Here is a 24,916-nt window from a genome sequence, read left to right as displayed (position 1 = left end):
AGGCAGTCTACTGGAGACTTCATAAAAAAGGAAGAAATAAAATCCCCACATTTATAAGAAACTGATGGTATCTTTGACTATCTTCCCCACAAGCAGGGAAAGTTATTTAAAAAGTTGAATTTTCTGCTCATGAAAGAACCCATTTGTTGAAGATATGGTGAGTGAAACCATTATGCAAATATTATTTAAGTTAAAACAAAAAGCTCTGCCCTTATTTTCAGTCTCTGAGACAAACCTACCCCCAAAGGGCCTGGACCAGGTGGGGAAGGATTTGAATGTTTTTTCTGAGTTAGTATAGTATATGCACAAAAAATGTAGGTACATGCCAGGAACATCAAAGGTCAGCTGGTCATATGTTCTAAGTGCCTTATGTGCATTAATTCATTTAATCCCACAACAGTCCTGTCAGTGAGGTGGCTGTGAGCATCCTTGTTGCACAAGTGTGGAACAGAGAGGCCAAGTAAATCACTGGGGGTCATAAAGCAGAGAAGTGGTGGTGTGGGGATTTGGTCCCTGGCAACAGAGCTTTAAGGTCTACAGACTGAACCACTGTATGTGCTGCTTGACCTTATTTTTTTTCTATTAAGTCTTGGCCCAGAGCCTCCCATATGTGATAGAAAATCTTCATCTAAAAGTTAACTATTGCCATGGCTGGTGTGGCTCAGTGAACTGAGTACTGGCCTGTGAACCAAAGGGTTGGTGGTTCCATTCCCAGTCAGGGCACGTGGTCTGGGTTGCAGGCCAGGTCCCCAGTTGGGGGCTTTTGAGAGGCAACCACACATGGATGTTTCTCTCCCTCCCTTCCATGATCTCTAAAAATAAATAAATAAAATCTTTAAAAATAAAAGTTGACTATTATATACATGAGCTCTCAGTATCATTTCTTAAAACTTTATGTGAATCTACAGTTATCTTAAAATTTTATTCTAAGAAGAGTTGACTAGCACCATAATATCTATAAACAGTTTCTAATGTACAAGTGAATTAAAAATTAAGGCACAAAATGACCAATTTTAGAGTTAATGCCAGTCTGTACATGTTAAAAATATATGGAATTATTCCAGCTGTTTTGTTGGTTGTGGCAGGCGTGACAATGAGATGGGTTGACCTCCCAGTCACAATCTGTTTTAGGAAAGCTCGTTGACTCAGCCTCCATTTCCTAAGTGTATAAAATGTGGTAGTGACACCTACTCCGCCGCAGGGTTATGAAAAGGCAGATCTGAGGTCAGGTTTGTGTGATTCCAAGGCCACTTGCTCTTGAGCCCCATGATGCCACCCTGAATGCAGGCAAGAGGTGCCACCTGCAGGGAAGAGAGCCGAAAGGGCATGTCTTCTGTCTGTTAGTTATCCCTTCTGCCCTCTCTGCCAGCCTTCCGAGAATCTTTCTTTTTTCTCTCTGCAGAACCTGTTCTCAGATTGTCATGGCAGCTCTACCCTTCTCTTCCCAGAAATGAAACCTGTTCTCTTCCCAGTTCCACTTGCTTCCTTTTCCCTTCCCATATGAACTGGGTTTGAAGTCTGAAAATCTTTTTTAGACCGCTCTTGTTGTGTAGCTTTTAGGAGGCCACTTCCCCAGCAGGGTCTTGGGTTTCCGGTCCATGACAGGGAACTTCTGAGAAGTTGCCCAAAGCCCCACCTCCTCTAATGTTCCTCCGTTCCATACAAAGGGTAAGAAATGGCTCCTCCATCGGTCTACATAATCCCAAAGCTGTATCCTCATGCCATTTCTATGTCTATTCCCCTTAAAACTATTGGCCCGGGGGGAGGGAGTGGTACAGTTATGAGGCTGCAGTATCTGTGAAGGGGACGAGCTGGGCAGCCCAACCCTACACAGCCTGAGCTTCCCGTGGTGAAGGTATGCAGCAGGCTCTCGCCAAGGAAATCAAGATGCTATAATTGGAGAGACTCAGTGCTGCTAAACTGAAAAGTTTGTGAAATCAATTGAGAGAAAAATCAATATGGGATTTTTTTTCCATGATAAAAAGACAAGATTCCCACACAATTAAGAATCGGGCCACGGTTTGCACACTCTGCCTGTCATGTTCTCTTGTTTCTGCACCACAACTGTTCATCAGAAATAATTAAACATTTTCCCATGGGCAACAATTACTTGCTTAAAATATTATGAGTAAGGAGAATACATTTATAATTACCTAACCTTTCTGAAGGTGAAAATATATATTATCCTTTGATAGAGCGGAAAAAGGAGTTCCCAGTTACGCCGCACGGTGTGCTGTATTTCTCCTGATTACGCTAATTGCCTCAAGGAATGGAACAGTAGTTTTTTACACATTCAAACCTTCTCTTTCATTTTATGTAACTTTTGGACATCAAATGATGGTCCCTCCTTCTTGTTGCTTTTGTATGTCATTAAATAGCCAGCCTGTAGCTATCAGGATGCCAAACAGCATCTTGGGATTTCCCAGTGCTATACTATAATGAGAGGGGCAATGTCTCTCTTTTCTTTGGAGTTGGTTACATTGTTAGCCGCATACCACCAGCCCAGTGTTTTAGGCCTTTTGCTACTTTTCTGATTTTGCCTTAAACACACATACGGTGAGAAATCAAAATAATAATCACAGTAGCTAACAATGATTGAGTGCTCATGGACTGTTAGGCACTTCTAAAAGTGTCATGTATGCTATCTCATTTAATCCTCAGCAGTTCCACGAGGCAGGTTACTGTTAATGCTCCCATTTTACAGATGAGAGGACTGGGGCCCAGAGATGTTAAGTAACTTACTCAGGATTGCACAGCTCCTAAGTGGTGAAGCTAGGGTTTGGCCCAAAGTCTGTCCCTTTAACCAGTATTCTTTTTCAAACTTACCTATCAAGTCATTTTGGCTCCATATTTTCTGTTAACTGGAACAGGATATATTTCCTAAATTTATCAAAAAGCTGATTGTAATTGGGCTCTATGATACAGACCTTTTCATCCCCAACTTGTTTGGCCTTAATGCTAATTTTCACATCTACAAACATGTAGGAATAATAATAGTAATAGTAGGAGCATTCATAGTATTAGTAGTAACAGTTACTACTTACTGAATATATATCCTGAGCTGAGCATTTAACCTGGGATCTCTGCTCTGGGCCCCATGTACATGAGAATGAGTCAGCGCAGCTTCTATCATGCTTGGTTTACACATGGAAAAACTGAGACCCAGAAGGGCTCAGTGACATGCCCAAAGCCACATGGCTAGTAAGGTGTAAAGCAGGGGCTCCAAGGGATTTGCTCGTCTCACTCAGCCAGCTTTTCCCCATGAATTGCATGCCAGGCACTGTCCTTGGCTCTGGTGATACCATGGTGAATTAGGCCTCGTTCCTGCTGTCAGCCAGGCACACTTGGTTGGCTCAGACACCCACCAGGTTTTCGGGTCAGTAGTTGATGTAGCTCCATGCATGCTCTCCTCTAAAATGTTCCCTGCTTTATTTTAGGTAACTCTTCCACAGGATCTAGAACTATATAAAGATTTTGAGAAGTCTTTAAAAAAAGCAGTATGCATTTTTGTGTTTGCATACATCATTTGTATGAGGATGTTGTCTCGGAACTCAGTCCCTATCTCTGATCTTGTTTTTCTTTGCTTTGTAACAGCGGGTAGTGAAGCTCAGTGCCCGGTACCAGCTCACCATCAGAGCTAGATTACTCGATGACAAAAATTATGATACAAGTACAACAAAATTTAAAACGTGCGACCTCCCTCTCATTGAGTATAGTTATTTCTTATTTTGCAAATTTTCTAGACTGCACAGGTGGCAAACACAAGGCCCACTGGCCGAATCTGGCCCTCCACCTTGTTTTATCTGGCCGGCACCTTGTTTCAACCCAGCGGCAGTGCTGAGCTCCTTGCCCCTAGTTAAGAATTAGTTACATTTATACAGTCCTACAGTTACATTCAGCCCTTTGAAGGCAACCGAGAGGCTGTTGTGGCCCCCAGTGAAAATGATTGACAACCCTGCGTCTAGAGGCAATGGAACAGTTGTTAAAGCCACAGCTCTGGAGCCAGACTGTCTGGCTTCAAGCCTCAGTTTCAGCACTTACCAGCTGTGTGACCTTGAGAAAATTACTTACCCTTTCTGTGCCTCAGCTGCCTCATTTATCAAATTAGGATGATAGAATCATAGTGCCTACCTCACGGGTCTGTCACGTGGACTGAAGGAGTAAATATGTGTCACCACCTAGCACAACAGGGCTTGGTGCCTGGTCACTATGTAAAAGTTGGCTGTTGTTCTTGACAGTCACTCATAGACTTGAGTTTCATTTAGAATTTGATAAAAACTTATTTTTAAGGTAAAAAAAAGTGCTTCACTATCTACATTTATTCAGCTCTGAAAGGGCCACCTCGTTCTTTCCATCTTTCCTTTTGGGAATAATACATAGCCACCCCGTTAAAGATACTTGCCATGTAAGCCTCCCCTAGACTCTTCCAGTGAGCTGGAGTTCTGCATTGAAGCAACTTGCTCCACTTAGCCCAGACCCACCTACCCGTGTTGCCTTTCTTTACACAGTGGGATGCAAAGGGATTATAGGAACAGGTGGTAAAGGTTAAACTGGTGGCTCTGATAAACCTCTCCTCACTCCTGCTCCCCGCTCCCCAAGCCATTAGGTGTTTCATGTTGCCCGTCACATAGTAAAAACTAACTCAGGACTGAGCCTTTCCTTTTGCTGTGGCCCCTTGCAAACCTTTCTCCAGGGGTAGCCAGAGTGATCTTTTCCCAATGCAAATCAGATACGAGGCTTTTCTGCAGAAACCTGTTGTAATGAGCATACAATCCAGACTCTTCCTGTGTGTATAAGGCCGCCTCACACCAGTGCTCCAGACGCCCTGGCCTGCTCTGGGTTCCTAAAGCGTGCCAAGCCTGTTCCGAGACCAGAGTGTTTATGTGAGTGGTTTCCTCCATCTGGAATATTCTTTTCTGACTATTCATAAAGTAGGCGTTTTCTCACTCTTAGGGGCTCAGTTTAAGATATCACTTCCTTGGAGAGGCCTGTACGACCCCCTACCTAAACTGAGCACCACCCGCCCCCATTGTTCTCTGTTTTAACACATTGTTTATTTTTTATTAGAACATTTACCCATCTATAATTCTTTCATTTCTTTATGTGTTCACCTGTGTCTTGCCAGCCTTTCCCACTAGACTGTAGACTTCTTTAGGGCAGGGGTGAGGCCTAGAGTCTGGCGGTCACCGAGTGTCTGGCCTGGAGGATCTGAGGGAAAAGTACAAATACACCAAAAATGCAGAGGTCGATTTAATGGCCTCTGGAGGGTCTAGAATTAAACTTGATCTTGGATTTCAGCTGCTGTTTTAAATGTCATTTGCTGATTCACCTTACTTCTCTGTTTTTCACCTTGAAAATAAGACCAGTCTCTGACTGCACTCCGAGTAAACTACTACGATATTTATTTCATGCTTTCCTTGTGCTCCTGAATTGGAGAGGTAAACATTCCCAGTGGCCCCAGAGTTTTCAATATCTATTTCTGAAATATGACAAGTTGAGTGGCTTAGGGTCCTTTATGAAACAGAATTGAGGCTAAAGGGGGCTAAGCAAAGCAGTGGTTCTCGAAGTGTGGTCCTCGGAGCAGCAGCATCGTTACCACCTGGGAGCCGGTTAGAAATCCAGGTTTCCACTGCCTCCTAATCTACCGAAGGCAAGTCTGGGGGCGGGGCCCATCAACCAGTGTTTCAACAAGCCCTGCAGTTGGTCCTGATGTAACTGAGAATTGAAAACCTTGCAGTAAAGCAACTTTTCTCACAGAGGGATGGGAAAGGCGATAAGTTCTAAGAATGTGTATGCAAGTTTAGTAGTTTGGAAATATATAATTAACATCTACTACGGACCAGAAATGGCCAGGGTGCCTAGGATTCAGATTTCCACCAGAAAGTGTCCCGATTTGAAGTAATTTACCGTCTATGGGGTAAAGAAAAACAAGTAAGCAGTTTAGTGTAATAGGTGTTGTGCATTGGAATAGGGAAAGCAAAACTAGCTAAGGAAGCTCAGGCAGGACTCTCTGTCAGTTGAGAGTCTTTGAGAGTAACAAAGGGTAGAGGTTAAAAAGTGTGGATTCCCGAGACAACTGGCCTGAGTTTAAGCCCGCCTCCTCTCTTTACCACTTGTGTGACCCTGAGTGAGGTGTTTAACCTGGCTGTGCTTCATTTTTCTATCTACAGAATAAAAGTGATCATACTAACAGCAACCTACTTTGTAGGGTTGTTATGCTGATTAAATGAGTTAATAAATGTAAAGCACTTAGAACAATGCCTGGTTCAATGTGAGCACTCGGTAAGTATGAAATGATATTATTACCATCACCTGATTGCAAGCAAAGGCTCTCAGATGCACCTAATTCATTAGGGCGGATGAGTGAGGGGAGGTTATTTAGGGGAGGTTCCCACTGCAGCCAATAGCACATCTTGCTGCTCAAAGTGTGGTCCCTGTACCAGCAACAGCAGCATCATTTGGGTGTTTGTTGGGCATGAGAATCTTAGGCCTGCTCCAGACCTACCGAATCAAGACCTGCATTTTAACGAGACCCGCAGGTAATTCTTTTGAGTAAATTTAAAAAATTGAGAAACATTTTTGTAGAATAGAATTCCTGAGCCCTGGTACACACATCTGAAAAACAAATGTGTGTGGGCCAAGGCATCGCAGGTTTGTATTGTGGGGCTGTAGAATTTGAGGCAGGAAGTGGTGAGGAGGTGTGGACAAGCCAAGGCTGAACCTCGTCCATTGGCAAGTTTGCTGCGGCAAAGCCAGGGCTGCGGTCAGATTGTATTTGAAAAAGCTCAACATGAAAGCCATGTGAAGGCCGAACTTAGGAGGCGAGAAAGTGGAGGAAGATATTAAAACTGCTGTGAAAGAAAAGATGAGACTGGGAGGCAATAAAGGTAAAGAGGAGGGAATGAACTTGAAGATTATTAGAAGGTGACTCAGGTCAGCAGGACTAAACCTAGGAAATGAAGGAGACAGAAGAGTCAAGAGTGACTCAGGCTCTGAAGTTACGTAAGTTAAACAAGCTGCTATCTGGAAGTTACTCTTCAATACCCCTTTCAATGGTTTCTCTCCGGTGTGGTTTTCTAAACACAGCTGAATGCAGAATCCTCTATTCTTACCCACACTCAGGGATTTCTTGCAACACCCTCAACAAGCATTTGGTGTTAACTTCTGCCATCTGAGGATTTGAGGACAAAATGACTTACCAGATCCTAGGCATGATGGTGGTGGTCTTCCACTTTTGTCTGCTGTCTCTAGCTGGCTGTTCGATTACAGCAACACTTCAGTGCCCTGGCTCCTTGCCAGAATGAGTCATTTCATGCAAGCGAAGTCTTCAGGTAGCTGAGGGCCAATGTTTTGTTTTTAGAAAATTTTATTTAAGTATTATATTGTTTTTGAGGATATATTTTAATGCATTAGTTTTCAACCTTTAAAAAGAGCAATGGGACCTTTTTAAAAGTAAAATGATAGAACTGCAATATAGAAAACAATAGAGTAAGTTACTTCAGTTAAAGAAAAAAGGAGTGAGCAAAGCTGCTGACACTTGCTTTCCAAATCATTCATTTATTTCCTGAGAGTCCTCCATGGACCCTGTCAGTTTGAAGATGTTTGTTTTAAAATGAATTTAAACTCTCCTCATTTCTTAAACTGAATAATCAAATATAATTTTTTACAACTGGGGGCTTTGTTTTAGTATCATTATTGTGATATTATTGCATTGATGCAAATAACTTTCACTGCAAGTGACAGAAATCCAACTCTAACACAAGCAAAACTATGAGTTTATTGGCATATAAAGTGTTTCTTGTGGATATCAGGCTTGGTTGTATCCAGGTACTAAAATGACTTCATACGGGTTCAGCTTCTTTCTCTCCATCTATTGATTCTATATCTCTTGGTTTCTAACTGTGTCAACGTTTACTCATATTTACCCCTGCCAAAGGGAACTCTATGTTCACAGCAAACAAGATAATTTTGGCAGTCTCAGGGAAAATCCTTACAGGTCTTGGCTCAGAGGCCCTCTTCCTTAATATCCATACATCAGTTCTTGTGAAAGAAATTACCCTGCCTGGGTCACATGATGACCTTTCAGGCCATTTCCTCCAGAACACCGTGGCATGGGCCAGCTGTGAGAAGGATTCTATGTAGACGAAAGCAACAGATATTTACTACAGGACTGCAGGCTTCTTTTTAAAGATACTGAATTCATACTTTGTGCTGGGCGCTGGGGCAGAGACCAAGGATGAAACACAGAAAAGCACTCAGAATTGAGCGTGTGGGCACAAGGGTATGATGCAAAAACCACAGACTAATGTACTTCATGAGTTGTGATGAGTTATCCAAGGGGGACTCAAAATATTCTGAGAGAAGTGCTCATTGACTGAATAGACAAGCAGTTACTTGTGTCAGCAGAAACCAGGAAAGGCTTCACAGAGGAGGTGATATTTGATGCCATTTGCATAATGGAGAAGGAGAAGAGAGTATTTTAGGTGGACACAACAAAACATTGTAAAGCATGGAGGTCCGAGAGGTTGGGGCAGTGAGAGATGAAAAGCTGGAGTCTTAGGCCTGGAAGCAGCAGTGATTCCCTTTCCTCAATTTGTCTACACAGCCCTCCCACTCACCATTTCCCCCACTTTTCCCTCCCCCTAAGAGTGGTATCACCCTGTCAAAGGTTGGAGAGATGGTGTGTATGTGTATGTTCGTGGAGGCTGTCCAGCTCTCCTCCCGCAGAATAGACGTGCTCTGGCTCCATCTGCAAGGTCCTCGGGACGGCTCCATCCCCTGCCTGAATTACCACTTACCCTCTCCCCCACCGCTACCCTCTGCCACTGAGATTCTTCCTGCTTTCTTTCCTGTGTTCTGTTTTTCCAGTTGTTGCTTCCGCATTTGTCCATCTTCTTGTGAAAAGAAAGGCCACCTCTTGTAAACCATCAGCCAATCAGAACACTCCTTTACTCAGTGATTATTATTTTTTTTTAACCTGGGATACACATTGCAGCGAACTGGAGAGCTTGCAGAAAATTTCCAGTGTAAAGTCTCCACCCTCAGAGGCTCTGATTTGCTAGGTATGGAGGAGCGTGAACTTCAGTGATTTGTAACATTCCCTCCTGAGAACCACTGCTTCACTCTGCATGCAGAGCACCTTGTGTACCCACGGTGGCTTTGGAACCTTCTCACAGAGGCCTGTCCATGGCTCCCTGCCTGGAGGACCTGAGCGGCTTCACAGTCTGTGATGGCAGAAGGCTGGTCACTTGATGGCCTCCAAGATTTTGCTGTAGTCAAGTTTAATGAGATATTCCCCAGCTTGTTATACTGTTGTCTTGTTCATAAAAATTATGTTTTAGCCCTGCAGACATCTAATTTTGCAAATCAGTGTCAGGTACAAAAAAGATCCTGTCACTTGAGAGCAGGGCACTCAGTAATTTTAAAGGTCAGAGACCCACATGGAAATTAGCTTTCAGCGACATTGACTTAAACACATAACAGAAAATGCGGTCTTCTGGCACACTGGCTATTTATGTATAAATAAATTAGCCCAATAGATCTACTGATAACCAGTATCCCAAGTGCTACTCACTGATTATCATGGTAGTATGGCAGGAAAACACTGGTAAATGCAGAAAGGCTTTCTGTTTTAAAGACATTGTAATAATAGCTCTCGTTTATGGGGTGTCTACTTTATGATGGGCATGACATTGCAAGTTATTTAGTTCACCTCAAATCCTCACAACAACCCTGCAAGAAGGAAATTCAGGCTTGTAAAAATAAGAGAACAGTTACTAGACCCCCTGCACGTAAACACTCCCAATGTTACTCCTTATCAATGACGACAGGGTATGGGGAGCATGCGCCGCACAAGGAGATACCCAGGGGCAGGGCTTCCCCCAGGGCAGGAGGGTCACACTGACTGTCATTTCCTTTGTAAGGAGTATTGCTGACTTAACAAGTGAAATATGATGGCTCAGGCTAATTTTTTTCAGATGTTGGTTCTGATTAATTTCCTAATTTTTGAATGATCTGACTCAAGTGTGTTGTATTGAGAGTAATTAAAAGGCAAGGATAGATTGTTTTGTTTCTTTGAACTATTAAGCTGAGAGAAGGGGAAAGAATAATAAACTTGTGAACCCAGATTTTAGTATTTATCCACATATCAGTTATCAAGGTAAAGAAATACGAATACCCAGTCGCCTACACCAAAAGGTGGCAAAGCACGTTTGCCCATTTTCTCTTTTTTCAGTTGGTCAAAATTGTGTCTCCTAACTGTTCTGTGCCTGGGACAAACATTGAGCTCACTTAGCAAAATGTCTGTTTTGATAAATCGAGAACAAAAAGACCAAAAGTAATGACTTCCACAAAGGAAGGTGCCCTGGGAAATATAGTACAGAATCGTGGAATCAGGGGCTTGTTTACTATGATTCTGTGTATCCATCTGATGGGGAGTATAAATAGTTTCTTTCCACAAAGGGACTCGGGGAATAGTGAATCAGGGAATAATTGACTTGTCTTGGTATGTTCGTGAATGTGCATTTTCATCTGATGGCAAATATGCTCTTGGCCTTTGAGTTCGTCACCCACTGCAAAATTTCCTCAGCCTCACATGCACCTAGATAGTGTGCCCACCGTGGTCCTCAAAGAAAACATTTCACATTAGCATTAATCAGCCAGTGTCATTTTGGGGGCTCCACAGTGAGAGCCGCCTACTGCAGCTGAATGCCATTCAGCAGGCACAAAGTGATTTGCAATATAATTTAAATGAAGAGTTGGCTTCCTTTCCCATTTAGAACATACCAGTATGGAAAACTGATTGTCAGCCATTCTAGTGATGAGCATCAACTTGGCTATTCACTCAGAAAATGAAGTTTCCTGAGACACCAGCACATTTAATTTATTTTCTTTTTTCCTTGTGAAGTTAACTTCAGCTTGTTAAATACAATGACTATCCAAACCACAGAAAAACCAATACCATTAATTTTAATGCTCATAACATAATAGAAGGAGATTATATTCATTTGAGATTTTTTTTCCTTTCTAATAGAATGTTTACTTGCCCCTCTCCTTATGAGGTAATTATTATTTTCCTTCCATAATGCTCTATTTATATCTGAGCAGCCGGTGTGTCTGTTAGTGTCTTGAGTTTATGAACTGCTGCTGATGCTATCATTTCGCAATGTCTATCACGAGAACATCAGTAGCATGGCAGTGTGGAGAGTGCCTACGTGGCTGATAAGAAGGCCATGGGTCCCTGACAGAACCCGCTGCTCTATTTATATAAAACACTTATTTTAGTAGAGTTTCTTTTCTAAGCTTTGATTGGAAGATTGAATGACTTTTCTGTGAATATATAGTAGTGAGCTAAGAATTGGTAACTCTTCCTCTCTTATTATTAGGGTATTTATTTACTTACTAGACTCATTGTGAACACCCGACTTATGCTGGCAGTGTGCTAATATAGTAGGGATTGAGAATAATTAAGACATTGTCCCCATCCTCAGGGAGCTCAAAATTCTGAGTGGGCATTATAACAAGGAATTGCAGCCCAATGGGATGAGTGGTACAATGGACATAAAATAATAGAGGGGGTGAAAGAGAGAGCTCTCCCTAGAGACGGTGCAGGAGATGCTGGAGCTAGACCTGGAGATGGAGACCTAGGCCTTAAGTTCTTCAAATTGGCAGTGAAATTATGGGTGAAGATGGGAAAGGATGGTAAAGGCAGAGGGGATAGGGATGCAACATTGTGAAGCAAGGTCTTTGTTGGAAAACCTGTAGTTTTAAATTATGATATAAGCTGACATTTCAATACCATTTGCCACACCTTGTTTCAAATTCTTATATGTGCAAACCCAATTAAGCCTTGTAATAGCTCTTCAAAGTAGTTATCATCAGCATTCTTTCTTCCAAATTAAAATTGATGGCTGGAGATATTGGGTCACTTGCCAAATATCACACAGCTGTATGATCAGGACCAAGACTGGAGCCCAGGTTCTTTGATTTCAAAGCCTACACATTTAAATGTTATGCTCACGGCCTCTTTGTCCTTTCAAGCCTTCGGTCCAACTGTGTCAAAAAGACCTGCAAATAGTGATTGACATTCATGACTATATCTAAGTGGGGATAATAACAGTACCTATCACTAGTGGAGGGGATTAACTGAGGTAGAAAATATATGAAGTGCTTAGAACAGTGCCTGGTCTGCACTAAACATTTATTGACTACTGGTATTATGATGAGTAGTGCTATAAAAGTAGTACAGTCCAATAGTACTCAAGAACTCAATACTACTTAGAAATTCAAACCACCAAGGGGTAGTTTACTGCAGAGGGGTTTGGTCAAGAAACTGTTTGTATAGTTGATAGCATCTGATGCTGACCTACCTAGCTGGCTTAATGGTAGAATTCTTACAGATAAGACTTGGGGGAGAATTTCAGCAAGAGAGAGTGAAATGCAGAAATGCAAGTGTGCTGGAAAATTTCATCATGTTTAAGAAAAGTACATTATAGTAATTTAATAAAAACAGAGGATCTATGAAGACAAGTGGGGGAAATAAGATCAAACAGGTAGGTAGAAATTTTTTACAGATAATTATATTTATTACTTAATTGTACGCATTTTTTTCTGGGGTTATAGGCTCATTTTTTCCCCTTTGAATAAAATAATGTTCAGAAAGTTATATAACTTGCTTAAGGCCATCCAGCTAAAGAGGGGCAGAATTTGGATTTGAACCCAGTCTATGCTAGTTGAAGTGTTCATTAGATCACACCACACATTCATTTTTGTCAATCTAACCATTCTAATTTATCATGAACATTTATAGAATAATGTTACAGTGAAAGGTAAGAAAAAGATAAGAAAAATGTGGTGATGTGTTCTTAGAATTTTGCTTATCAATCACTGTAGCCCAACATTTTCCCAGTTAATAGCCTGTGTCTATGTCCATTAAAGTGGAAAGACCTGGTCTCTCTGATTTCCTATACATGCACCCCCACCTTGGGTTTCCTATTTGTGTGTACTTGCTATAACATATACTGCAGATAACTTTCCACCTCCTGGAATAAGAGCAAAAGGTTAAGAGTTTGGACTTTGAAGAACTGCCAGGTCCAGGGTTAGATCCCAGCTCTGCCCTTCATAGCTGTGGCCATGAACAAGATTCTTAAATTCTCTGCTTCTATTTCCTTATCTGTTTAATGATAAAAAGAGTCCCTACATCAGTGGGTTGCTTCTAGAGGAATAAATAGATTAATACATGCAGAGACTAAAAAACTGTACTTAAAATGCTATGATCGTTCATTAAATATTAGCATTATGATGGTCATTATCATGCCTTATATCTCATGTCTGTCACAATAAAGGATCGTGATTGGCTGTGTTGGTGAGCACATGGGAAAGTTATCCTTTCATATATTGCTGAAGAGAGTGTGAGGTTGTACAGCCTTTGGTGATGGTAATTTGACAGTATCTATCAAAATTTAAAAGATGTTCCTTTTACCCAATAATTCCACTTCTAGGTATTTATCCTATAGATAGATTCACTCAAGTGAAAAAAAATGTATAATTTGTACCTTTTGAACTTTAGCCTGTGTATGTATAACCTAGTCCAAATTCTTAAACTAAAGATTGACGAATGCTCTATGCTCAGTTTGCACCTTCTAAATTGCCCCACACAACATCAGGCACAGAAGCACGGACCGATTCTTCTTTGCACAGCCCTACACTGTTCCCACGATCTCTGTGCCCCAGGCCCACCTCCACGCATCCCAGACACTTCAAAATGGTACTGCATCCTGAGCCACTCCAAACTCCACCGGGACAGCTGTGTGCTTCATCCACCTTTCTTCTTCCTCAGTTTGCGTTCAAAACTGACATCTACTTCTCTCATTGCAGCTACGTCTTGGCTTCTCTCAATGACGATTCCTGACTCGTGGCCCTGTCCATCTTGGGAAGACATTACCCAGTTTCCTCAGTCCAGACCTCGGGGCCTGCCCTTCTCCAGCATCATCCCCACCCAGCCCGGACACATTGACCAAATCATTTTCTAGGACACATGTGAGTAAAATGCTTGGTTCTTTTATGAAAATAGTTCATATCATCCCCTTCTCCCCTCACTGTACCTTCCACTGTTGAATATGATTTTGTATCTCTCAAAAGGTGTTCCAAGTCTCTTAATTTCTGGAACTAACTGCCTCTCCTATAATAATAAATACGCTCGGGTTCATTATTTAATCACTGACTTATTCAGGGAGATGGTAGCCAGTACCATCTGAGAACTGAGAGGCACAAGTCTTTGTTCTCCTGTGTGGTTCTGTTCAGGGTTACTTGTCTCTGACTCAGATTGGAGACTAAATGGATTAGAAGGAAACCAATTTAAGGAAAAAAAGAAATATTCACAGACGTAGAAATAGAGATTCTTGCTATCTTGGCTGCCTAAGATCTGCCGGCCTCACCAAGGAATTTAAAAAGTAATGTTTCTTATCATAAGTGACAGAAATATGCTGCTTTCTGCATCAATAGATATGAAGATTAAAGGGTCTGACCGTATTAAACAATTTTGCACAGCACCAGGCACTCTGGGCTCTGCTCTCTGCCTTATTACCCTTCATCTTGTGGCTATTTCAGGCCCAATTTAAGAATACAATGCAGTCTGGCTTTGCAAATTGACGTCCTTTAATTTAAACTGTCTTGTGGGAGAATTAAGAAATTATGGAACAATTATTCTCCCTCAGTTGAAAGCTGGATGGCATCCTGAGATCCTTGTACATTAGCCATTTGAATTGATTAAGTCACATAATTGAATCACACCTTTGCCCCCATAATATCTCGTGGCAAGTATGTCAGTGTTTTGTGTTGGGAAATGCCTCCATAAAAATGAAGTAGGAGTTGGTGTTGGAGGGTGACCCGGGTGTCAAAGAAAACATCGGAGCAGAGAGAATTGACACTTGGAGGTTTTGTGGGGGGGGGGCTGATGAGCAGAGTGAGCCTTCCGTTTGGAGTTGAGGTGGAAATTCACGGATCTAGACGGCGTATGTGCCACGCAGGCACGTGCATCCTTCCCTAGGCTCCCTTTCCATTGCCCTTCAGTGTTCATTTCAGGAGTCCGCCGCTCCTTCTCAGAGCCTCCTTTAACCTCCCCCTGTGAACAAAAAGGCTGGCTTTGAGGCACCTCCCTTAGTCCCGCATGGTTCCCCATATACATATCAGTCATAGCACCTCTCGCGTGAGGGCGTCTCTACCAGGCAGTGTGGCTGAGCTCAGAACCACGTCCAGGCCGCCTAGGATGGTCACAGTGCTCAACAGCTGCTTGTCAAATGAGGAGTTACTTTTCAATCTCAAAAATTTAGTTTCTAAGCTCAGTTTTCTTTTGTGGAATGGGAATCAGAAGAAGGCAGAACCTGTTAGTAATTTTTAAAGCTTCATTCTTTTTTTTTTTTGATCATTCATTAAGATGTTTTATATTTCAGTGTTATTCTTTCTTAGAAAATTCTTAGGGAGATACATGACAGTAAACATTAAGATGAACCAAGACAAAATACTAAAATAGTTTTTGTACATTTATTGTTTATACGTGTTTCCTTTGTTTCCTTTGAAACTCCAAAGAAGACTTGCAGAAGAGTACTGGTTATTTAAATTGTGCGGAATAAGCTTTCTTTATTACCCCATATGCAGTTTCGTATGAGAACATATGCCTAGTAATATAGAAATGGCCATAACCATGACCATGATTAGACGTGGAGGTCCTTTACTCATAAAGAAACATAGTTTCTCAGAGAGCTTCATTCTTAAGTAGGGGTTTTTGGCCCACTTACATCCTTACACCATTTTGTCAAGGATTTATTAAACACCAACTCTAATTAACACATGGTTGTTAGGCATCTATTATAAACAAAAGCTAGGTTAGGGGCAAAAAATAGCCAAAACATGTTTACTGTTTCTTAGAGGAGCTGAAACCCTAACTGAGGAATGGAAACATCCGTACAGGAAATAGCCCTGGTGACTGAAAGAGCAGGCAGGAGGCTGGCGCGAGGTCCTGGACTATGAGAAGGGGCAAGGGTTCATTCCGCTTCATTCCTCTCTGAAGTCTGTATGTACCGTCGCTGGTCTGCACTGCCCGCACCCCCTCCCACATCTCCCATTTGGGAACCCAGCAGAGAAGAAAACTCTTAGACGACCGTCCTGTGGTCAAGCTGGATGTGTGCCTTTCATTTGAAAATTCCTCCAAGGGAGAGAGATTTTAAAGCACTGCTCTTCCCCTTACCCCACACCAGCTTCCAACTCTCCACCATACTGAGAAGCCTTCTGAATCTTGAAATTCTTTGTCTATTCTGTGTGGCAAGAGAATTTCTCTTTTTAAAAGCTCTTTACCTTTTCTTTACCTTTATCAAAGGATGTTCTTGGAGCTTTAAAACCCAACTATAGCTATCTTCCTGAATATTTCTGTGTGGAAAGGATTAATCAAATCTGTCAAACACTGAGCCGTAAAACCTTTAATATTTCTAAAAGGTTTAAAGCTGGCATATTTATCACATGCATCATTGAGAATAATCCTTTTTTTAATAAAAAATAAATAAACGCTCACTGTAAAATATTGTGGTGATGAGCACAGTGGGTGAAAGGCTCCTGCAGGGGCCCCATTGTGATACTGGAAGAGAGATTCTGGCAAAATCTTTCTCTGACATCACTCCCCTAGAAGCCAGCCAGCCATCTATCACACATCTATTTATTTGTATGAGTGTTTTATATTGTGGAATCTTATATTCCACAATATAAAATGGAAAAGGAAAGGGAAGTGGGAGAAAGAGACTAATTTTTGTTGAGTGCCTTCTAGGTATTGTGTCTGCGTGCTTGAAGTGGGTTCTCACATTTTAATTTTCACAATAACCCTTCATCGTAGGCACTATCACCACTGATTTATTGACAAGGAAACTAAGATTCGAAAAGTGAAGCAATTTTCTCAAGATCACATAAATATTCATTTGCAAATCCAGGACTTCACTGTAAGCTTGTCCAATGCTTTCGCTCTATGTGACCAGTGCCTCGCAAATGCTGAATACAACATAGGTACCCACAGAAGGGTTGCCAGTGCTGTCTCGATCATTTGCCTTAAGCCTCCTAGAAATTCCCAGTGAAAGACAGTTATTCTACAGACAGGGAGGCACTGGAGATTGTTGGGAGTGAGTCTCAGAATCGGAGATATATGCTTTAAGATGTTTAACCCATTAGTGGTGGTAGTACTCCCTGATTAGGGAGAGAGTCACTCACTCAGGCTTTTATTCCATTACCTATAAACTGCTTTCACAGGCACAGCCCAGTTTAATTACCTCAGCAGCCTTGTGCAGTAATATCAGCTCTACTGCCATTTCACAGATAGGAGAACTGAGACCCAGAGTCCTGACAGATAAGTCCTGCCCAGACCATTCAGCCAGATGCAGCCGAATTGATGCTCAGCCTCTTATTCTGGTGTTAAACCCATAACCCTTCCACCGTGCTGTTTTTCATTATTCCCAAGAACTCAAAAAATGAGCTTCTGAAACTTGAAAAGAGCTTAGACACCCATGAGTCTTGTGTCCAGGATTTGACAGCTGTGACCCAGAAACCTTCAGTTGTGGCAGTTGTCACAGAGGCCAGCACATCTCCCAGTGATAACAGCGGGAAGAAGGATTCATTCAGCCGGGGTCCAGGGTTAGACAGCAGGGCTGCGAATCATAGTTAAAACCAGGGAAGGCTGCGGTGACCCTTGGTGATGTCCTCAAAAGAGGAGAAGGGTTTTAATAGAGGGAGAAGATTCAACAAGTGATACCCATACGAAAGAAAGGAATGATTGCGTGGCAAAATGACAACATGGTATTCCCTTAGGTGGGGGCCCCTCAAGGAAGCTCAAGTTTGTTGTGTCAATATAATTAGTGGGGTAATTGCATTCCCAGACTGCCTCCATAGTGCTACCCACATGTGTAATTAAACCCCCCCCCCCCCCCCCCGCCAGCCTGGCAATGTCTTCTGCGCGCCTTTACTTCTGTTCCAGCTTTGCCTGGAACAAGCAACCAAAAGAAAGGGTCTATGGTCAGGTAGGTTGGCAACTTCAACCTCACTTTTTCTATGAGCGTACCTCTCTGTGTTTACCAAATGCATTGGGAGAGAGAAAGATAAAAGGTTTAGAAAGAGGAGCGTTCTGCCCCCAGGTTACTGTGAAGACAATGGGCCCATTTCTGAAACTCTGGGTGGGCGAGATGTTTCCCCAGTTTACATTTAGCAGACTGTAATTAGCGTCAGTAGGAGAAGAGCAACAACTGTGCTGGGGAACATTGCTTTCCTTTGCACAACAGCCTCTGTTCTAAAGGGTGGTCCCCAGCACTGGGCTTTACTTGGGGGGAGGCAGTGTACAGATGCCGTGTGTAGTTGAAATGGGCTTGTCCTGGGGGTGAAGGACTTGTGTGCGGTACAAGGCAGAGGCCAGCTGAAGAGCCTTTTCAGATGGCAGAGGAAACCTTTCTTAAGTGTCAGCCAGTTGCAGCCACAAGGCTCTTGCATAGTTTCATTTATTCCATAAACGTGCCTGAGCTCACATTCAGGTACGCCCTACTGTCTGCTGAACACTGTGAGGTTCTAGGGGCTCTGTGAAAAGTCATGTTGCTCAAAGGCAGACCCTTGGCTGAATACACAAAGAAGCAGCTGCGGTGTTTTATTTTGGGGACCATTGAGTAAATCAGACACTCCCTACATTGGTTAGAGTAAGTAAGGGTGGTTGCCTTAACCCACAACTCCTCCCAACCTAAGATTTGACACAATAAAAGTGTCTGGTTCTTAATGCAATCATTCAAAAACTCAGATTTTTTAATCTTATGTATGTCACCATCATCTTTAACATGTGGCCTCTAGGATCTCTGAAAGAGAGAAAAAGGGGGAAAGGTCATGCTTGGGAGATTTTTAGGGGCCTCTTCTAGAAGTGGCATGGGTTCCTTCTATCCATGTTCTGTTGGCCAAAATTCAGTCATATGCCTCAACTTAATTATAAGGGGACTGGGAAATACAGCTCAACCATGTACCCAGCTTAGATAAGCACATTCATGTCTTGACATGATCCCTTTAATTCAATTTCTATTCAAACAAATGCAAGATTATCTAAAAGACTGCCCTTCACTACCACTTTGAGGGAACCTTCCAGGAAAAATGACTTTCCAACATAGAATTGAACACTACCAGTGAGAATTTAATTCATATAAATTATCTGGAAAAGCTGAAATGACTTCATAACTTTTGACCTCAGAACTCCTTTTTCAGTATTTCACCCTAAAAATAGAAATTACAAAGATTCATGAACAAACAGCTTTATTTCCATATTACTTGCAATTTTGAAAAAGACAACCTAAGTTTGCTAAAAATGAGGAAATTGTTTTACTGAAGTTTTTCACATTCAAATAATATAGTCATTAAATAAAATGTTTATAAACATGTTTTAATGTTTTAATGGCATCCACACATGAAGGTAGGCATCAGAATATTATGTATAACACCAATCCAATTTTGTTGCAAACCTATGCTTAGGTGCATAGACATAGACACCAAGAAAAGGCTGAAGATAATGCATCCATATATTAGGGATAAAGATGGCTTTCATTTCCCTTTTTACATTTTTCTTCTAAATCTGATATAATGAGTATGCAACCCTTTTATAAATATAAAAAATAAATCAATGAAAATGTTTAAAAATGTGAAGTACAGAGAATAAATAGCTTTGTGTCAGGACTGACTCAGGTGGAGGAGAATGATCCCAAGCATTTCAGGAGGGGAACAAAGGATGTGTTCAAGCCATGCCCTAGAATCACGTCAAGTCCAGAGAGAGAACAGTGGGCTGGAGGCCAGGGGATCTTACAAATGTCAGGATTTATGCAGAGAATTTCCTCCACTAGGCTAGAGAGCAGAAATCTAAGCTTTAACTGGCTTTCAAAGTGGGAAAACTGAGTGGATCTAAAAACTCAAGATGAAGGCAATGATTTCAAGTCCTGATACTACTAGCTGTGTAGATTTGGGCTTGTGTCTTCTCCACTATGAACCTCATTTTAAAATTGGAAGTGAGGCTACCTCCCTTATAGTATTTCCATGATGTTAAACAGGATCATATTTTCAAATATTTGGTGCTCACACATGGTAAGTAGGCTCCAGGGGTCAAGATATGAGGAGTTTTAACAGCTGGGTCTATGGACACACTCTCCATGAATGACTAGAAACAAGGATGGACTGTGGTGTGCTATCACTGACAGTGTTGGACAACGCCTGGTATTAGCTGTGGTTTTTTCAGCATCTGAGGAAGCAGAAGAGACAGAAGCTAGCCTGGTTCACAGAGGCTTGGGGCAGTTACCTGTAATGCTGCAGTTTCTAAAGCCTGACACCTTTCACCATGCCCAAAGGGGTGCACTTTGAGAGAAAGCCCCTGCCCCATTGCAAATTTCCATAATCCTCTTCAGCTTTCATTCTTCACCTCCATTCCTACCCCCACCAAACTATCACCAGGAGCTCCTGGAGCTTTAGCCCGGAGGAGGCTCTTTTGCTGTGACCCTTACCAGAAATTTGGGGATGTTCTTCCATATCCTGAGGAGTATCTTTTATTTTTTTCTTTGCATGTTCAGCTTGGCATCCTTCAAAGCCCACTCCATGACCAGCCTGCATGTCAACTAGGAGAGGAAAATCAGCCCCAGAATCTGTGACTTCACATCTATCTTAGCACAAGCTGCTATAACAAAAACACCATAGGCAGGGTGGCTTAAATAACAAATTTATTTCTTAAAGATGGGGAGGCTAGGAATTCCAAATCCACATGCTAGCTCATGCGGGGTCTGATTAGGGTTTATTTTCTGGTTTGTAGGTTTTCATTTTCTCCTTGCATCCTCAGATGCAGAGAGAACAGAGAAGAAGCCAACTTCCTCTCTCTCCTTATAAGGGCACTAATCCCATTTCTGAGGGCTCTACTCTCATGACCTAATTATCTTCCAAAGCCCCGACCTCCTCAAACCATCACAATGAGGATTAGAATTTCAACATATGGATTTCGGGAGGACACAAACCTGCAGTCCATATCAACATCCCTGCTGCTTAAGCGAGAGGTCTTGAACCATTTCCTCAATTCCATCTGAAGACAGTCTCAACAAATCATCACAGCCAGCTCTTCTAGCTGAAGAGCTTATATGTTCTTATGAATAAATCCTTATATGTTCCAATGTTGTGCCCAAGCATTGCCACACCCGGTACATCTGGCTCTTTCATTGTATTGTTCTTTCTCCATCGAGAAGAGTTTTGTTTGTCTCCTCTGCTAATTTCTTTCCCCCTTAACCCCCTGCACATCTTTATTTATGTAGCTGCTACACTGAGCAAAGATGGGATTTGAAGAAGATAGATTTGCTGGTGATGCTGCAGTGTCCTTGAAATACAGACCGAAGCTCTTCAGCTTAATTTAAATAGTGCTCAGTGACTTCTAAGAAAAAAGAGCATGAAAGGAAATTGCTCTGTATGCAGCTTAGAGACTCTCCCAAATTCTAGAATGGCCTCTGATTTATGCTGCCAAGAAGCCTGTTGCTGATTATGCTGGATGCCCCCTAAATTAATGAGGGCTGGACTTGGAGTTGACAACGATCGCTGAGTCTCTGGAGCAGAAAATGCAACACTAATACATATGTTTCAAAAATGCTCTTTTGTCTACATATTTGGAGGACAAAGTGCTGATGAGGATCAATTTCATATTGACTTTAAATTTTTCAGTTGACCCAGAGCTCTTTTTATTAAGTAATGTGCACAAAAACATTTCATCCCAAACCAACTTGATGGCTTGGAGAATTCCCTTTAGAATATGGCAACCTAGGTAGAATTTTAAAAGGTAATACCATCATTTATTCTTTTATTCATCCTTTAATAAATATTTATTGAGCGCCTGCTATGTGCCCAGTTCTAGAAACTATGCTGGACCAGGAGCAAGACAATCTACCTTCAAGGAATCTAACTTCCAATGAGTTCAACAGACACATCAATGAACAGTCATGGCCTAGTGTGTTAGATGTGTTAGTATGTTACATGAAATGTTTTGTTAGATGTTAAGTGCAGGGTAGGTGGAAATCCTAAGGGCCCAGAAGGTATCCCTGAGCACTTGGTGCAGGGGTGTCAAACTCATTTTCACCCCTATTTTTTGTTTGGAATAGAGATCAACATAAGGCAGTAGCTGTACAAGGGCTCACCTCCTTTGGCCACTTTCCTGAAAAGGCAGCCCAGTAGAACCAAAGTGCCTACTATGACAAAGACCTGGTTTCAAGTCCTGATTCTGCCATCCTAGACTGAGCAGATCCTCCTGCTTGCTACAAACCAGGCTATATCTTCAGTTTTGTCTGAATGCCAGGCAACACAGTGTGAAATCTTCCTTTATGTACTGCTCTCTGCACTTTTCTCAGATATTCTTTTCTTCCCCGTATTCGTAGTTCCTATCTTTCTGTTGTTGGTGTTGCAATTTTGTTTTGTTTTGTTTTGTTTTAATCTTGTTTGAATCCTCAAGCCAGTCTGGGGAAACATGGGCATCCCTCTTCTGAGTGTGTTCCTCTGCAACGTGCTTTCTGGGCTTTGATTTACAGGGTAGAAATTCTGTCATGCTCCCCTGAACTTGACTCAATGGCTGCAGTGGCCTGGCTGATTTATGGCTGTTTCTCCCCGTGTTTGATCTTAGCAAACAGACAGCTGTGATGTAGCAGCTTCATTCTATTCACCTGCTGGCATCTTCATGTTTGGGTCTAATAGCTTGTTAACTGCTCTGAGGACAGGCACTGCCCTTCCTGGCTACCATTGAGAGTGGTCTCTATGGTAACCACATCACATGGGGACCATACTCATTCTTCAAGGCTTTCCTTCTCCATTTTTCTCTGGTGGCTTCTAGGTAACCTGTAATGGTTGGAGCCCTGCCCCATCCTGCCAGGAAGCCACTGCTGATTTAAAGCCTCTCAAAGGAACTTAACAAGACACACTGCTTTCCTCTGGCCTTGTTGCTTATTCTGCATTGCACTTGGTCCAGGCCTGCAGGGAGCTGTCATTTCTCCTTTATCATTTTTCTTTTTGGCATTTCCCAGGTATTGCTCTCAGTCTCTCTCAGGAAGCTTTGACAAAGTTTCTCCAGATCTCTCTGCTCATTAATATCTTGGAACAATCCCTTCTATATCCTGGCATTCAGTATATTCTTATTTCCCTCATTTCCCTTTGTTTAGTCATTCACTGGGCTCTTCAGAGTGACTCCCAAGCTTTCTGGTCTCCATCTATAACAAAGAGATTTATGTCAAAGAGACTCATGTAGACACTTCAGATATAATGTCTGAAGAAAGAACCAATTTATGTGTGATAGGACTCTAGAGTGTTCAGTCTTCTCATTACATTCAGGGCCCTATGATGAAACTAGCAATAATAGCAAACATTTATATAGAGCACAGGTGGCAAACACAAGGCTCGCAGGCCGATTCCGGCCCTCCACCTTGTTTTATCTGGCCCAGCGCCTTGTTTCTACCCAGCTGCAGAGTTGAGCTCTCAATGAACTGCTAAGGAGTAGGCACATTTATACAGTCCTAAAATTACATTCAGCCCTTTAAGGGCAACCACAAGGTTGATGTGGCCCCCGGTGAAACTGAGTTTGATACCCTGGATGTAGTAGAGCTTATCATTTATCAGGCATTTTGGTAAGCACCTTACAAGCTCATAAAAATCCCATGTGACAGATGAGAGAAGTAAGACACAGAGAGTTAAGGAACATGCTCTAGAGCCCCTAGCTCTTAAATGGCAAATCTAGGACTTGAACTCCGGCCCCAGAATCCATGCCATTCTTCACCATACTAAACCGTAGGAAGTAACATTTTCTATGTACGTGTGTTTTAACTACCAGGAGGGGCTCATTTTTGCAAGGCTAGATACCATCTACAGTACCAAAATGAAATGCCACCTGCTTTGAAACCACCCACCTTCCTCCATGTTCAAGATAAGTTCATTTTTTTCATTCAGCAAACATCAAAGTATAGCAGTTACAGCCCATTCATTTACCCATTCAATGAGATTTTGTCAAATGCCTTAGTGTTCTGTGCTACACACAGAGGTGAGCAAAGGACAAGCATACACTGCTCTCATCCTACTTACCTTTGAAAAACAGAAAATAAACCAGCAGATACATAGAAAGACAGCTTCATACATCTATATTCCTGTAGACTGTATCTATATTTATACCCCTATGTTTATCTATTGGTCACTCAGTTCATTCATATTAGAGTTTATTCTCATTAATTCCTCCTGCCTACTTATATTATAAAGCTCACCTTCTTAGCCTGACAGTTAAGATCCTCCATGATCTGTCCCCAGGTACCTTTCCAGGCTTATCTCCTACCAGTTGTTGCCTCCTGTTTTCCAACTACCTACTCCAGGCCCCATCTCCCAGAAAATGCTTTCCCATTGGAGACCACCCAGGAACAATCACACCACCAGGCTTTAGCTCAGCAGTTTTTTCCCTCTGTCTCAAGAACCCTGTTCACATTTCCCTTCCCACATTTCTCCGTACCTGAGCTCTTTCCAAATGCCTGCAATGCTCAGTCTGAACTGTCCGTTTACACATTCGTTCTCTTGACTAGCACTGTGAACCCCTTGGAGGTGAAAAACAGGCCTTATTTCTTGTTGCATTCCAAGAACTTAGCACAGTGTCTGGTATAGATAAGACTATGATATTATTATTACTATTAATAATGGTAACTTTTAAAGCATCTGATTATAATCTCTACCCAACGCTCTAAGTATTTCAGCTGTTTTTGTTTTTCTATCATAAGAATTTTAGTGTAGATTATTATATAGATATGCTTATTAACTTTAAATGAAAGGCTAAGACTGAGAGAGTGTGCAGGACTGGCCCCAGATCACGCGCCCCTCCACAGCAGAG

The 24,916-nt window shown here is 42.0% G+C and overlaps 1 protein-coding gene across 3 annotated transcripts in view; it reads left to right on the top strand.

Annotated features, from left to right (window-relative positions):
• Positions 1-24,916, top strand: part of DAB1 (DAB adaptor protein 1) — a 1,235,135-nt gene that overhangs the window by 450,414 nt on the left and 759,805 nt on the right. For all 3 annotated transcript variants that reach the window (XM_037148509.2, XM_053655463.1, XM_053655462.1), the window contains one exon: positions 13,876-14,037. The gene's annotated coding sequence lies outside the window, so the exon portion shown is untranslated. The remainder of the gene's footprint in view (positions 1-13,875; positions 14,038-24,916) is intronic.

This window comes from Artibeus jamaicensis, unplaced genomic scaffold (genome assembly GCF_021234435.1).
Source record: "Artibeus jamaicensis isolate MK-2021 breed Jamaican fruit bat unplaced genomic scaffold, CSHL_Jam_final scaffold_1019, whole genome shotgun sequence".
In the NCBI taxonomy this organism is placed as follows: Eukaryota; Metazoa; Chordata; class Mammalia; order Chiroptera; family Phyllostomidae; genus Artibeus; species Artibeus jamaicensis.
The sequence above is the reverse complement of the archived record's forward strand: the minus strand, read 5'-3'. Positions and strand labels throughout refer to the sequence as shown.